Source organism: Eurosta solidaginis, chromosome 1 (assembly GCF_040869045.1).
Source record: "Eurosta solidaginis isolate ZX-2024a chromosome 1, ASM4086904v1, whole genome shotgun sequence".
Classification (NCBI taxonomy): domain Eukaryota; kingdom Metazoa; phylum Arthropoda; class Insecta; order Diptera; family Tephritidae; genus Eurosta; species Eurosta solidaginis.
Genome location: NC_090319.1, coordinates 331,184,510 through 331,202,260, shown reverse-complemented (window position 1 = coordinate 331,202,260; position 17,751 = coordinate 331,184,510). Strand labels below are relative to the sequence as shown.

The window sequence follows — 17,751 nt, the reverse complement described above, 5'->3', positions numbered from 1 at the left end:
AAAAGTTTAGAGAAAAAAAAAAAAATGAAGCCAACAGCAAAAATGTGTATGAAACGCTATGCAAATAAGAAGATAAATAATTAATTTCTTTAAAATAAAACAAAAAATTTAAAATAAATTAGGTTTAAAATCATTACAGTAGTAAAGCGTGCAGCAGTAGTGGAAACATACGCAGAGCATATCTGTTTCCAATTCCTTAATACATAATTACAAAAACAATTAAAAAAGTAATGATGATACGTTGTACAATAAGCATATGAGCTTAGTAATGTGTGTACATATGTAGATGTACAATACTTTTTATGTATTTAGTATATTCATACTCATTTATACATTTCTTTCATAAGAATACGCGCTATATCTATATATATATATATATATATATATACCTATATATATATATATATATATATAAATACACACCTACCGACTTAATGCTGCATATATACCACCAATACACACATATACATATGCACTTGTATAAATGAACAGAGCTTGGATTATCTTGGTCACTTGGAATAGGTAATTAAATGAAATCAACTTATTAAATCCACAGCAAAAGAAATTGATTACTATTTAATTTTTCAAAACAAAGTTTGACATTCTATGGTACCTGATTCTACTGAGAAAATCGCCAGAATAATAAATCTGCTAATGGCATACCACTACTTTGTACTGAATTCGCCGTGCTGGAATCAGAATCAGCTATGCTCCGGCACTGGCCTACCACTCTCTGGTGCTAGCCCGATTGCCTCGGGAACAAGCAGGCAAGCATACCGCGTGGATATTCTATACCCCTCAAGCCCCTGTGGTTTAAAGAAGTTAGTTTTCAATTACGCTTAAAAAAATGCAAAGATATGTTTTTTCGATTGCGACTGCAGAGTGTAATATCGCTCCCTCTGGTTGCCGTTTTAAAACTTTGGAAAAGCTCCACTTCGAATTTTTTTAACAACACCATAACTCAGAATTTGTTTCAAAAGCGCCCTATCTCAGCATAAAATCAATACATTGTATTTGAAAATTATTGTATTGTTTTGAAATTGAGCTCATTAAAAAAAAAAATATGGGAAATGGCGTTTTTTAATCCAATTCTGAGATACGACGTTTTCAAATTGGCACTCAGGGTTAAAAGAAAAAAATATATATATAAATATATATGAAAAATATGGTTTGGAATTAAAAACTTAAAATGGAATCGAAAAAGTAATCAACTACACCTTTTCCAGTTTAAGTTCAGAAATTTACAATTCAAGTTCAGAATTTTCAATTCAAGTTCAGAAAATTACAATTCAAGTTCAGAAATTCCAATTTAAATTCAGAAATTTACAATTCAAATTCAGAAAATTACAATTCAAGTTCAGAAATTCCAATTTAAATTCAGAAATTTCCAATTCAAGTTCAGAAAATTACAATTTAAATTCAGAAAATTGCAATCCAAGTTCAGAAAATTACAATTCAAGTTCAAAATTTTCAATTCAAGATCGGAAAATTTGTTCGGTATTTTTTTCATCCAATGGAAATAAATGTATGTAAGATGGTATCTATGTGTTAAGGAAGCATTGAACATCCTAACTCGTTTAAATCAATTTTGCGAGATAGCGAAGCAACAAACTCTCGCTCATAAGAAGCAATTGCAATGCCATCCAGCTATATTAACGTCACAACCATTGATCTGCACTGAGTACGACAACAGTGATGACGAAGATATGACCACTTAAACAGTCAACGGAGCGTCCACCCTTCCCGAAGTAACGTATAGGTACTGTCTGCATAGATCTCGGCGCCATATATCAAAATATCTCATCTTATCCGCCATCATCATGATTCATCATGAATTGGCACTTAATCGCGATTTTGGCAGTTTTGTAATAAATCATGCCAGCTTTCCCTGTTTCGCGGTAACTGACGGCGATTGGGAGCACCATGCGAGGCCAAGTCTTGCTCCACCTTCTAAACTGTGGAGGTATCTCCCTTCCATTGATTCCAAACTGCTGTTTCGACTGAAGTACTTTCTTGGCCGTAGCGTCACCATGCACTTGTTGGAAAGAATTATTCTCCATTTGATTTCAAGGTTCGGGATGTACACACCTTGAAGAAAACTTGGGGTACACTATACCCAAGCTACCATTTTGGCAACATGGTCAACAATATAAGTATAAAATTAATTAATTAAAATAACTTTTGAAAATTAACACCCTACTTATAAATTTCTGAATTCGAGCTGTAATTTTCTGAACTTGAAATGTAATTTTCTGAACTTGGATTGTAATTTTCTGAACTTGAGTTGGAAAATCTGAACTTGAATTGTAAATTTCTGAATTAAAATTCGAAACTCTGACCTTGAATTGTAATTTTCTGAACTTGAATTGCAATTTTCTGAACTTGAATTGTAAATTTCTGAACTTAAACTGGAAAAGGTGTATTTACTTTGCTGTGGCCTTCGAAGCGTAACTTGTTATGTAATTGATCAAGCTCTATAACTTCATATCGAAAAAAAGTAATTTTAGTGCTTCATTCTGTATTACGAACAATAGCTCAGACGTACGATTAGCCTACAAATGAATTCGTCTAGGAATGGTACTTGGTTTATGTAAAATAGGAAGGTGACAACTGCTTTGTCAAATGATATGATGCCATCGTTTAACATAGTGCAAATACACTAGCGATTCGTCTCTGTGGCAAAACGAACTTTCATTTCGTAATAGATAACGAGGCCCTAAAGTAAAAGCTTGTGAAATACTAAAGTTGATTAATTGCGCAAGCGGTAAACACATTAAATATTTACATATATAGTGACGGTTTGGTTAAAATGTTTACTTGTTTAGTCACTTTTTTTTGCTCAATTGAATTGTTTTATAAATTCGTCTATATTTATTTGTTATTTCGTTTTGAAATGTATTTTTTAGCAGAGCCAGGTTTATAGCATATGAAATGGAAATCTTTTTTTGTTTTTGTTTTTAAAGTGCTCAAGAAATACTTTGGTGTATAATTTTCTTTTTCTTTTCCAAGTTTTTCGTCCAATTGTTTTTTTTTTTTGTGATAGTTGCATATTTTCTTTATGTAGTGCTTTTCCATACATTTGCTTAATATTTCATCAAATCAAAATAATGTACATTTTAATATTTAGCTTATTTCCACTTTTCCGTTTTGTTCTATGTTAATTTTCAAATATTTAATGGTACAGGTGGGTTATTTCAATTATTTATGTGTTTATATCTTTCATGAACTTGATTAGTTTTAAAACGATGTTTTGTAAGCGAAGGTAAAACGTCATAAGTAGGCATACCATTCTTAATCGCGCTGCACTTGTCGGTTTAAACGCAAAGCTATTTTGTAGTTTTAAAAACCAGTGGCTGAAACTGTTATTCCTTTTATAATATAATTCCTTGCAAAACTATTAATTTTGGACTTTAAAAATATTTGGATCAAGATAAAAATTATTTTCGGATTTTTATTACCTGAGTCCGATAGAACTAGTAAAACTCGGACTTTTAAAAATAAAAGTCCGGAAATAAAAGTAAATCCGGACTTTTATTTTTTAACTCCAAAATAAAAGTCCTGCTTGATAAACAAATTTTGTTTATTTCGGATAAGCCGTTTCTTTGTTATCAAGCCGGACTTTTATTTTGGCCTTAAAAAATAAAAGTCCCGATTTAACTTTTATTTCCGGACTTTTATTTTTAAAAGTCCGAGTTTAACTAGTTCTATCGGACTCAAAAAATAAAAGTACAGATATTACTTTTATATGTGGACTTTTATCGAAAAAGTTCGAAAAATAAAAAAGGATGCATGCTTCGACATGATATTGCTATAGGGATACCTGGGAACTCAAACATTTTCACCTAGGTCAATTTTTTGACCTGAACGTTTTCGACTCCGAAAAAACAGTTAAAAACAGGGCCAAATCGTAACATCCGTGATCGTATAACTCGTCACGTAAAAACATGATTTTCGGATTATGACATACGTGAACGTACTACTTCGACCGTAATTTTGGATCACAACATACGTGACGAGTGATTGAACGTACACGTTACGTTCCACTTTCATTCGAACACAAACTGGCGATCGTATACATACAAATTTTATTGAAAATGTAAGAAAATTCTTAAAATATTTGAATAAAAAAAATATAATAAATTTCAAACCCTTATTACATATTAACAAAGGTCGGATTCAAACAAGCTTAATCCAAGCCAAAAAGAAATATTGGCGGAATTTATGGCGAGACACCCGCTTTGGTATCGGCTTGCTTCAAATTTAACTTCTCCAGAAAGTAACTAAAAGCTTCGTAAATTAAGCGGAATCTCTTCAAGAAACTTCAATAATTTTTTGTTACAAAGGAATAATACATAAATGATATACTTACGCTTTGTTCGATAAGTCCAAATGGTTACTACACTCTCTTAACCGCCTGCGGACTATCTTTTCATCGCCTTCGCTATTACTGGAGCTCAAACAAAACAATAAAATTGGGTCCGCAGCAGTTATTTACTTTTTTTTTATACTTTTGGCTACCAATTTGACAGTTCAAAATCTATTGTGAGCTAAAAATACAATCCAAACTAATGTGGATCGTAAAATGTATTGTGAATTGAAAAGAAATTACGTTCCGTTTGCGATCGTATGTTATAATCCCATTTTGTTTATACGTTTGACGTATCACGTAATTTTCTTTCGTATGGTTGCCGATCCGTGATCGTATGTTACGATTCGAGCCCAGATTTGTCGGAAATTAGTAACGGATTAAAGATATTTCGAAACATGTCGGTAGGACGATCTCTGTTCTTTTCGCGCGATAACACTATACAACACTCGGCTGAGTATTGGACTATAGTATTAACTATTATAGCAAAAATATTAAACTTTGTACTTTATAGTTTAATTTTTTAATTGAGTTGAATTTTGAAAATGAAATACTCCAAAAAAAGAAAATTCTAATGAGCTTATAGATATTAAAAACATTAAATCAATATTAATAAATTAAAAAAAAAATATTTTATTATTTGGTAAACCACCAAATAAATTTTGGCGATCCTACAATTACGAACTTTAAAACCTAGTTAAATAAATCAAAGAAAAAATTATTAAATAAATGGCGCTATTGAAACTAACGAGTGACGGCTCTTATTATATCTATCCTCTTTGGAAAAAATTTGTCTACAATTTGTTCATAAATAAAGAACTCTAAAAGTGTGACAAAAAAACCAAATTTTTTTTTTGAAATTTCCTTATAAATTTATGTTCCAAAAAACAACATTTACAACATAATACACTTAAAAGCAACGGTTGGGTTATCCACGCCAAAACAACAAGAGCTACTACAACAATTTTGCGCGCAGTACACACAAGAAGGGATTTAAAATGAAGACATCACGATGAAAATGAAGATATACATATATAAAGAAAAAATTTATTAATATTGATTTAATGTTTTTAATATTTATAAACTCGTTAGAATTTTCTTTTTTTTTTAAGTATTCAAAAATTTTCATTTTCAAAATACAGCGCAATTAAAAATTTTTTTAAAAATTAAAGTATAAAGTACAAAGTATAATATTTTTGTTATGATTGTTAACACTAAATGGATCAAACAAAATATGGTTTTCCGAAGGTTGTTTTAGATTTTAGAGGGCATAATTTTGTGTTTTCTATATGAAAGATAAACTAAAACAGTAAGCATACAAATTTAATGCGTATCTCGAGAGACTTATGACTTAAACTTATAAAAAAATTTCGAAAATTCTAAATAAACAATTAGAAATTCTAAAGTAATTTTTTAAATTAAAGCACTTCGAATTTTTGAGTTTCTACGTTTTTGGATATGGACGCAAATAAGTAAATGGAGGTAATTGATACAATTTTCCAATAAGTTTTACTGTTATTTTTGTGTTCGCTTACAGATTCTTGAAAAGATAAAAAACCACCATTGTGTGGACACTCGCCGTCAGCCAACTTTTGTTCGCGCAAGAGAGTGTCCGCTCAAGGCAGTGAGTAGCTATTGAAATTTTTAAAATTATTTAATAAATTTAGTACGCACAACCTTCTATTTAAAACACAAATTTTTATAATGCACTCCTCTCAGGGATGATCTATGATATTCTGTACTGAGCGGGTAATACGAAAATCGTACAAGCTGGCCGTGTCTTTCTGGCAGACTTGGATGCCGTGAATAAAGCAACAGAGATACTGAAAGAAAACTTGACGAACTGCAGACACGTAAACTTTTGTATTGACAACCAGGCGGTCATTGAAGCGATAATCTTGCACAACAACCAGAAGAGTGTTATTGTGCAAATAAGAACTAAGAACTTACAAGAGAAGAAGTTCAAGATTCATGCTCTTATACGTTTGTTAACCTGGCGCTTTAAGATACCAGTCCTCTGGCCACCATTTGAATAGGAAGATTCGATTCCCAAAACCGAAAAACAAGAACTTAGAACTGGGTAACGAAGCAACAACTGCGCATGATCAAGCAAGCAGGAAAGGTGTATGGCCAAGCGTAGCACTTTCAGGTGTCAAAACTGAAATCAAATTTTCAGGTCTAAAATAAGCTAATAAGGTGGGCATTAGAAAACGTCTGCTATTTTCGACGTAGTTAATTTATAACATAGTTTGTTGCTGTTGTTGTAGCGATAAAAAAATCCCCGAAGGTTTTGTAGATTATTATCGATGTTGATGGTCCTTTGTCGGATATAGAGCCGGTACGTTCTGGTAACAAACACTACTAAGGTACCAGCACGACCAACTCGAAAACGATTCAATACGATCACATTGATCCTTCAAATCCAGCGCGCGCCCACCCCCTTTTTCCCTCGGGAATTTGGGGTTGCCAGAGCCTCGGCTGCCAATGAAACAAGTTTCGACACGGGTAGATGAGGTTGACAATTGGAGAAGCTGTAAATGCTCTGGCAACCCCTTAAATGGGTTGCGCTACACAACTCCTTTAATCATTTGCCGTGGGTATATTCTAAGCCGCTTAACCCGATGAGGGTTTTTTAGTTTGGTAGTTGTTGTTGTAGCGATAAGGTTGCTCCCCGAAGGTCCTTTGCCGGATACAGATCCGGTACGCTCCGGTACCACAGCACCATTAAGGTGCTAGCCCGATCATTTATGTGGCCACATTAAACCTTCAGGCCATTCCCTCCCTCCCCACCCGAAGTTCAATGAGGAGCTTGGGCTCGCCAGAGCCTCGTCTTTTAGTGAAACAGGATTCGCCGCGGATAGGTGAGGTTGATAATCGGGTTTGGAGAAGCTATATATTGCGCTGGCAACCTGTAGGGTTGCGCTACACAGCCCCTTGAATCTGGTATTTTAGTCGCCTCTTACGACAGGCATACCTACCGCGGGAATATTCTGACCCCCTAACCCGCTGGAGTTAGTTTTTTTTTGGTCGTCGTTTTTAGTTTGGTCGTCGGATAAGCTACTGGTAACACTATAGACACATTAAATTTATGTAAGATTCAACCTAACTTTAGGCCAGGCATGCTTAACCAACGAACCGATATCATTTCGTTACGATAATTAACGTTAATAAACGAAACAAAGTCATTTCGTTTCGTTTATTAACGTTAAAAACGTCAAATTAACGAAATGATTTCGTTTCGTTTTCTGCCATATCAAAACGGAATCAAATCGTTTATGTTTATTATTAATTTCAAACTATGCTGGCAAAGCTGATTGATGGCGGAGTCATTAAAGGTGAAAGCAATAGCTAAGCTGATTGCAACTTTTCTCATGAATTTTGACAGTACGAACATTTCTCAGAGTGTTTTTGACATTACCACCAACGAATTACACAAACAAATTATATGGAGTTTGTGTGTGTATGTGCGCTCGTTGTTACCACCTTACGGCTTCACCATGGCTATAGCATTGCCAGCACAATTCAAACAAAGTATCACGTTTTTGTTAGCGTTTTTAACGTTAACGAAAGCTTTTCGTTTCGGTTAAAAACGAGATACAATTTATCTTGATAAATTCTTTATCGATAATATTTCGAAGTGTTTCAACGGAAACGGTGGAAATTTTTTGATAAACGATTAGCTTAACGTTAAGGTGCATCCCTGCTTTAGGCAGTTCGGATTCCTTGCATTTCTATGACTTAGTCTCAAACATGAAAACGTATTAACCTAACGCATAATTGGTTTATTGGGAGCTCCCTTTTTTCGTTTGGCAAACATATCACGCTTATGTCAAATAACCGTCTGCGTTCGGCCAAAAGAGTATCCGCCTAATGGAGCGCAATTTGTACCCAAAACTTTGTGCACGAAAAACTGTCCGACCAAGGGAGGTATCATAGAGGTGTCCTTTGGGAGAGGTGAGAATGATAAAGAAGGCAGACACCTACACCTTTTTAATTTTGAAACGCAATTAACATATATATAATATATATATATATATATATGACCCGGCCTATGAAAAGGTGGCTTATGACTCAAAAAAGAAATTGCGAGAAACAGGTGTAAATAGTTGTTTTTTTTTGGCGAGAAACAGCTGTTAACAGCTGTTTTTTTTAGTCATAGGCCACCTTTTCATAGGCCGGGTCACATATATATATATATATATATATATATATATTAGGGCGGGTCAAATTGTATGGGGAAAAATGGGGTAAAAAAACTTCAGGTGCACATCCAGTTTCTGAATCTATGGGTCATACTGAGTATTATTGTCCATGGGACCATAGGTCTGAAATGAATTTCGAGCCTACCTAATTTTGTTAGAAAATTTTATATACCAATAGGATAGATTCAGAAACTGTATTTTCCCCCATTTTTTTTTTTTGACCCGCTCTAATATATATATATATATATATATATATTAATATGGGTCCTAATTCGAACTTCGGAAGCCAAAATCTATGTTTTGGAGAAAAACTCTAAAAAACCAGGAAATTACATTTTTGCATATGGATTAACTGTTAAAAAAAAACTGTTTTGGGCCAATACCCAGCCGGGCGTTCAACAGTGTAATTTTGTACCACTTGCAAAATTCTTTTATGGATTTACTTGAAACTTTTGAGCAACGAACAGTTTTCGGCGTAAATTCTCGCTTATTTCAGTCAGTTTCTCTATTCGAAGAGAGTTTCCATAATCCTTGCTACAGTAAGTGAAAAGGACAGAGCAAAATAATAAATTTTTTTTTCTTGAGAAACAACAACAAAGTTTTCTATTGTATACCAGAGCGCGGTGCGAGCCAATTCTCAAGGATACTTACAACAGAAATCAAATATCAAGGTTAGACCTTAAGCTATACAATGGCGAGAAAGGCATTCAATTCCATGCATTCGCTTTTGATTTTTGTGATATGGATACGGACAGGCAGGCACACTGGCAAAATTAAAAAAAATTCTTATTTGACTCTTTTTCCATGAAAATGCCCCTCATTCTAATAATCTTATATATTATACAGACATCGGATTGTTTAATTTTTTCTTATATATATAGTTTTTAATAATAAATTAAAAATAAATTTACTGACTTTCAAAAAATAAAATATTTTTCAATTTTCACCTGAATCAAATATTTACTTAACTATTTGTATAAGTAGAAAATGCATGTATGTATATCTGATCCTTAAACACGGTAAGCTTTATCAAGCATAAGCAAGATAGCAAAATTACTAAATTTATACTATGACAAAACTTGCTGCTCTATCAAATGATCTCATCATCCTTGACTTTTTTTACTTCCATGCAGGAACTATATTTTAATATATGTATGTATGTATAATTACTTTAATACATGATATATACGTACATATTTATTTCAAATCTATGTGTGCAGTAAATTCAGTGATTAGTTCCAAGTTCAAAAAATTTCTCATTTATAGCCGAAGCCACAAAAAAAATAAAATAAATGTGTGTGTGTAAAAGTCGTGTTTGCCTTATAAAAACAACATGCAAACAAAAAAAACACAACGTTACCAAAAACAAAAAAAAAACACAACGTTACCAAATCGTTATTGTAAAATGTCATCACACAATTGATATTCAACAAGAAATAAATAACAAAAAAAAAAAAAAAAAATAACAATAACACTAACAAAATAAAAATAGAAGCGCAGCACATTAAAAGCAGAAGAAAAAGGAACACCTTAAATTAGAAATGAGTAAAGGAAGATGAGAATGATAAACATAAATTTAAATTAAAATTTTAACATTACTATAAAAAAGTTAAAGTAATATTAATACACAATAGATTATGTACATTTAAAATACTTTAAATTTAATAATATTATATTAAGAAATACGACTATAAAGAATTAAAAATCTTAATAAAAAAAGTAAAACATTTAAGAAACAGAAAATCAATTTATAATTTCTAAGGGGTAATATGTAGTTTAATGAAAAAAATTCATAACCTAAAAGAAATAATAGCGGTGTACATGTATGTATGTATGTATGCTAGATTCCATAAAAAAAGCTCCCCTGCCACAAGACCTTTTTTTGCAAGGCTGCTAAGTAAAGCAAAACAAAATTTTATTTTCTGGCTCAACACCTTTTCCAACACTACTTCAAAACTTATACTATATACAACATAAAACGTAAAATATATTTTATAATAATAGCACGTACTTCAAAAAACACTTTAAGGCCCACTTCCAGAACGTCAAGTAACTTTTTTTTTTAGCTCAGAGTTAATTTAAAAAATTTGGACATAATAAAAGTCCGGCTGCATAGCTAAGGAACGGCTCATGCAAATGAAACGAGTTTTTTACCAATCGATTCTTCTAAATGTCTGTACTAGATGTTTACGCCGATCACTTTATCGGCGGCGGCTGCGGTGTGCGCCGGTGTTCTTACTTTAAAAAGCTTGATTTTTCTATTTAAAAAAGTAATATTTAGGAAAGGCTTTGTTTGTATGTATTTAAGGAAATCAATGTTTTGGCCATTTCGGAAAGATCGGGGGTTTTGCCTCAAAATCTCGCAGATCGTTCAAACATTTTCAGGAGTATCTCTTTGCAGAGGGATTGTCCCTCGTTCACTTACTCCAGAGAGGCTGCTTCGAACCTAACCCCGGTTTTGGAATTGGTACTGCTGCGTCTCCTGAAAAGAAATTGAGATACATAAAATGGTCACACTTTTGTCTGTATATCTCGCGCAAAGCGTAGTTTCACCACCACGCCTCCTGCCCACACACCATATGCCAGCACAGAAGCTAAAGGACTGCGACTTCGAACTCATATTCGTCGACGTCACTTCACTAGAAGCTCTAGGTGTAGCTCCGAAGACTTTATAACGGATGTTTTTGTCCCGATATGCTGCCTAGCTACACCAGAGAAACACCCCACCACAAGTTCCATGAGGAGCTTGGGGTCGCCAGAGCCTCGTCTGTTAGTGAAACATGATTCGCCGCGGATAGGTGAGGTTTACAATTGGGTTTGGAGAAGCTATATATTGCGCTGGTAACCTGAAGGGTTGCGCTACACAGCCCCTTGAATCTGGTATTTTAGTCGCCTCTTACTCTTAATCGCCCGCCGCCGTCGAAAACATAAGCAGTCTAAGTGGATATCATTGCGTAACTCGTGGGTGAAAATCGTATAATCCTCGGCGCATCTACATAATCAAAATTTTACAAGGACCCTGGATAAAATTTTAAAATGTAGACCAAAGTTTGCAGACGTTTGTGTTCACAACATTGCTTTCAATAGTCTTTGTTAAATCAAAACGGTATTTTAGAATGAAAGTCGACTGATTTTAAGTTGAAAGATGTTAACTGCTGTTTCCGGCCTTATGATATAAAAGCTCATTATGGATGACTAGTTCGACTGTCCACTACGTTAGGGTAGTAGCACACACTGTCATTAGTTCGACTGTATCGGGAAAGCTTTTGCTTCACCACTTTGAGTGTTCTTGCGAAGGACAAAGCCTGACCTGAAAAATATATGTGCCTACATATTCACATTTGTAAAAGGAGCCGTAACGTGTAGGTGATATTTAAGCTTGGTTGATAGGCTATAATCAATGTGATTCACTCCAAGGGACTAGTTTTGGATATGGTCGCCAACTTTAGGAAATGCCAAACCGGGAGGCTTTGGTGTTGAAGGATGAAGTGTGAAAATCAAAATTTACATTTCAGACGCTATTGTATAGGTTCGCAAATAAACAACAGATGTTTGAATGTAAGCCCAAGTGATTTTTCAAACTGTTCTCATACGTACATACATATATCATCAACTTAAGTATGAAGTAAGAATCATTTCAAAGGAGTGTTTATGCCCCTAGAACCTACTAAAGGATTTTGTCTTACTGATTTGCAATATAAAATTAAAAAAAAAAAAATCGGCACTTTTTTTGCTTTTTTTTAACAACTTGAGGACAATTTGAAAACATATTCGCCTTGGGTCATTTTTTTTGAATTCATTGTTCATTATTAATTTTTTGAAAAAAAAAAAAAAAAAATGGAAAATGAGCATAAAAATTTATTATCAAACTTTTCTTTTAGTGTTTTGTTTTAATAACTTGGTGAATTGGGTAATGAAAAGTGCGTGTTAAGCTGACATCGAAAGTGCCTATTTTTTAAATAAATTTTGAACAGTTAGAAAGAGTTAAATTTCGCAGTAAGTTTCTTATAACTGGTAGTGATGCGCATCCGTTGATACCACTTTCGATCATATCCGAGCAATTTTCGACATGAACAATAAATGGCCTAAACAGCCTTAAACGAGTAGAAAATATAGTAACGCGCCAGACACCGCTGCCGCCGCGGCGATATTTTTGACATTCGGCGGCGGCGTGCGAAAAACGACAAAAATAAGATGCGGCGGCGGCGTTTATCAGCGGCGTATATCTCTAATCTGTACGAAAACTTTAAAATTTTGGTTACCAATGCTAGAAATTTGTCATCAAAAAACCATGATCAACTATCATAGTACTATACTGATACTTTTAACTAGGAAACTTGCGCCTGTTTACACGCCATAAAGTTTGATCCAAGTGAGATATTGCTTTGAAAGTTAATACACCGCTTTCTGTTGAAACAAGAAGGATTTTGTATGAAAAGAAATCGTTTCATTTGGATGATCGTTCAATAGTTATGCTGGAGTTTTACTCTTTCTTTACAAAATAAAATTTCGGATTTAACTTTCGTAACTTTTTACTTTCGTAATTTTCAAATAAAAGTCAGGATTTAATGATTTTTTTTTTTTTCAGACTAAAAAATTAAGTCATGAAATACTTTTCTGAAGGACTCGTTTTGTGTTTGTTGATTTTGCGACAGGGTGGATAGTTGATGTATATTTGAAGAATTTTTATGAAAGGAATAACAGTTTTGATCCCTGGAAAACCCGATTTTAAGGCAATTATTCACGTGAGGAATAATTTTAAATTTTGTTATTCCAAAAGAGGAAAGCTTTCAAATTGTTTTATTCCACGTGAGGAATGCAAAAAGGAATAATGACTTAATAAATTTATTCATTATTCCATGCATAGATTGCATCCCGGGGTGATTGCATTCTTTAACAACTCTTGGAAAACTAAACGGATAGATAATGGGGAACTTAAAAATTTTACTTATAAAAAAATTATTTTTCAATACTTGGTTTTGCAAGCATTTTGAAGATTCCATATGTCCATATGTCTTCCTGGTTTTCACAAAATAGTGCAAATCGATATTTGTTTTTGTTTAATTTATATCGAAAGATTCAACGATCTACAACAGGGTCCGTATCGCGTTATACGATCCTTGATCGAAATCCATTTTTTGATTCACAATAGCTCTGAAACGGTGAATCCCTTGAATGACATATCTCTACTAATGACCACACGTACTCACAAGATCTATGTTTTATACAAATTTTTATAAATAGTTTAGCAGATTCATATTTATCATTTGAGTGAAATTGGGTTTTTATCCGCGATCGTATAACACGGAACGGGTCTAGATTTTCAAATCGTGTTCGAATAATAAGCATGAATTCGAAAATAGTAAGATGGTTGTATATCAATGTAGACAGAAGGGCTTCGCAGAGCTTCGGAAACTATTCGGCGTTCACCTGTCACATGTCGTGTGAGCGCAGCGACACAGATTCAGTAAAGCAATCAGTTAATCAGTTTTAGTTTGTACTTCGAATTTAGTTACTAAAACCAAGGCGAATTCATACAAGGTGATGGCAAAGCGAATTCAGTCCAAATCGCCGGGCAGAATAATGTCAAGTAAAAAAAAAATGTGCCGTTGTACTGAAATTGTCTTGACTCAACCTTTGCAAAACAATTTCAAAAACGTTTAGAATTTTCGAAAATGTTTTTTTCGGAGTATGCAGGTTTGTTGCTCAATCAATTTTAGTGGAAGACGGATAAGTTAAAAGTCCACGCAATGCGATTTTTTCCGAAGAATGTTTTAGATTTTTTTCTATAAAGCTAGGTAAAGTTGAACTAGCCGGCCCTTGAGGACTTCACATACGACTGCGTGAGTCCATACTGTTACCAGAAGTTTGCTGAACGATTAAATTAAAAAAAAAAAAAACATGAAAACTAGGATCTGTATTATAAAATAACTCTGTACTCCGTCCGCAAATACTAGAAGCTTTCTAGATCTTGTGAGTACCAATGCTACTTGCTGCTTTTAGCCTTCACTTATATTAGCCTGACATGTGCAGGGCACGAGCACAAAACGTGCTTGATAGCTTCCTCCTCCAACCCGCACTTCCTACATACATATGCTATCACTGACCAAGACTAATTCAAACACATGTGACGACAGAACGTAATGTCCAGCCAGAATACCCATCATAAATCTGCAGCTCTCTCTTTATCGTGATATAATTAACTTTGTAAGTCCAAGGTTGTAAGACCTACACATGAACTTCACAGCTTTGCGCTTGGATCCACGTCTTTACCGCTTGGTCGATCATGTGCAACTCTCGCCTTCTTTTAGGTTATGTTAGGTGGTAGCTGCCCTGATAAGGAAAGCTCACTTGGACAACACGAAGGTCCGTTGTGATACCACATACAACATAAATAACGGTGACTTGATCTAGCTACTTAGAGAATCGTTGGTAGCAACGATAAAGCTCCGAATGATACCGATCTCAACTTTGGATAAATCCTCGGGAGATCCAAGTGAGTCGCAACCGAAGTACTTTCGCCTATTTCTGGCAAAAGCTGGGCAATCAAGCATAAAGTGATTTGATGATTCCACCTCATCATCCTCCATACAGCTGCAACAGGATGGAGTTTCCAGTATATTAAGACGTACCGCATGGATACCCATGGGACAGTGCCCTGTCAAAACCCCAATAACCATTGATAGGTGAGCCTTGCTGAACCCAATTATTTCAGCAGACCCCCTGCCATCCACTTTCGTCCAGAAATATCTTGCTACCCTGCAAGACGTGGTGTCCGCCCAACATTTGCTGAGCTGATTCGAGGCACAACTATGGAGGAGCAATCCACAGGTGGCCAGCGGAATCCCGAAATCCCTACAGCCATCTTCATCCGGTACAGTTGTACCGATGCGGGCTAAGAGAAACCGCTTGACAGTTACCCGGGATACCACTATGGCCCGGGACCCAAATAATATTAATTGTAAAATAATTCGATGCAACCGAAAGCGGGGTCAGGCACTCCCAGGCCACCCTCGATCGCACTGTAGTTGAGCTCAGGGCCTTGATAACCGCTTGGCTATCAGAGTAGGTGTTTAATTCCATAACCGTAGTAGCACTGGATAGCATTTCATCCACCGCAACCTTAATCGCAGCAACTTCCGCTTGGCATACACTGCAGTGATCAGCTAACTTAAACTTGCGGCTTACATTTAGCTCTTGACAAAAGACCCCCAGCAACCTTTCCGTCCAACTTCGACCCATCCGTGTACAAGTTAACCGGTCCCATGCCCCATTTAATTCCTCTTCCCCACTCCTCTCGGTGGAATGACTGGGGTGAAGGTTGTATAGGAGTTATCGGCATACAATAGTCCGTTCTGTCCGGGATAAAGTCGAAACTGGTAAGAAGGCTAGGGTGTCTGAAGTCAGAAAGCCCATAGCTCGCCTTCTCTTAATCTCTCCCAATTTAATTGGGACGTCCACGGAGCAAGCTTCGGAAGATGTGCCCTTTTTAACTAGCTCATCCGTTTTTTCAATCTCATCTATTGGCATATGTCTTGGGACCCTATATCCAAGATGTATGCTTCTCCCTATCTCGATTCCTTTTAGGGGTTGCTTATACTCTAATATTATATCCTTAATTGCTGCTTGGTTGCCAATATGAAAGTTGACGCAGCTGCAATTTAAGATATTTTCTTACAGTGTTTCTACTGCTTTGGTTCCGAGTACTACTGCCGCCTGAAACAAGCTACAGTGATCTGACAGCTTGCAGGATCTGTTAATTTCCGGATTAGCGCAGTATACCGCAGACCCCACTCTTTCCATTACGTTGGGACCATCGGTGTACACGTACATATGTATATCGCATCGTCAACCATTTAGGCGCCCTTGCGACAACCATACACCTCCATTTTGGCTTTAAGGGCCCCCTCGAAGCGCAGATACGGATTCAGGTAATCTTTTAGTCCTGTAACTGATGACGCTATACTACTTTGGCCATATACTACTATACCATACAGAGGGCGCATAATTATGTTTTTCATATGGATTAAAATCTCAAACACCGTTCGGAAAAAAAGTCAAAAATCATTCGGAAGCTAGACTAAAATTGATTCTGGAAAAAGCTGCATACTCAAAAAAATGTTTCAAGTTTTCATGCAGAGTTTTGAATGCTTTTTGAAATTTTTGTCGAAAATTTGTTTGAGATGGGTTTGCAATATTTTAGTTACAGAATACCTTGATGTTTTTTTCTTAATTGAAAAAATTTTAAATAAAGAAAATAGTTGTAAAGTGTACATAAAATTTTTACTGTTGTTTTCATGCGCTCAGCTGTGCATGGGAAAAATCCTTTGGTTACTTTGATTTGAGTGTTTTTTCGCTTTATATTTAAAAATATTGGCAAACAAACAGATACACAAGATTATCTCACCAACAGCCAAGGCGAATCCATACCAGGTGGTGGCAAAGCGAATTCAACCAATTTGCCGTGCAGAAGAATGTCCAGTCAAAAGCAAATTTTAATTGATTTCGATTAACTGGCATCAGGGCGAATCTACACCAGGTGGTGGCAAGGCGAATTCAACCAATTCGCCGTGCAGAAGAATGTCAAGTCAAAAGAAAATTTTCAATTAAAATTCGATTATTTAAGTACAATGCGTTGAATGGAAAATTATCAAGAAGAATCAATATCAGCTGTTGGGATAACAACACCTAGTACTGAATTCGCCTTGCCAACAGCTTAACTTGCACAATCACCACGATCACTGCTCATTTCACCACACATCATCAGTTAATTGAAACGGAATATATTTACTCATTTCATTCACTCTCCCACATACCCACACCCATAATGAGAAAATTAATTGAAAAAAAATTATATACATACATATATATTAAACAAAAACATATATTATATATGTATACATATTATATAAGTATATGTAGACACACAAAAAGCATAAGTTTAAATAAGCAGAATAAGTAAAGATCGATAAATAAAAATAATAACAAAAGATGAATTGATCTTAAAAAAGATGCAAATTACAAAATAATAATAAATAAAGAGTAAAGTGAATAAAAACTGTTATTTTGTATTGTATAAATATTTTTAATAACTGTGAAAGCTAAATAAAATTAAAATTTTCCAGAGAAAAAAACAAACAAAAATAAACTAAATTCTAAAGAAATAATCGCATTATTCTGTTT

General features: G+C 34.7%; 1 protein-coding gene and 1 long non-coding RNA gene across 13 annotated transcripts in view; both read left to right on the top strand.

Moving 5' to 3' along the window:
* The window catches only part of CtBP (C-terminal binding protein), a 121,449-nt gene that overhangs the window by 74,815 nt on the left and 28,883 nt on the right, over positions 1–17,751 (top strand). The gene's annotated exons all lie outside the window — the stretch shown is intronic.
* LOC137237865 (uncharacterized) lies at positions 456–17,404 on the top strand. Its single transcript, XR_010949047.1, has 2 exons — positions 456–7,478; positions 8,076–17,404. It is a non-coding gene; the product is annotated as an uncharacterized lncRNA (long non-coding RNA).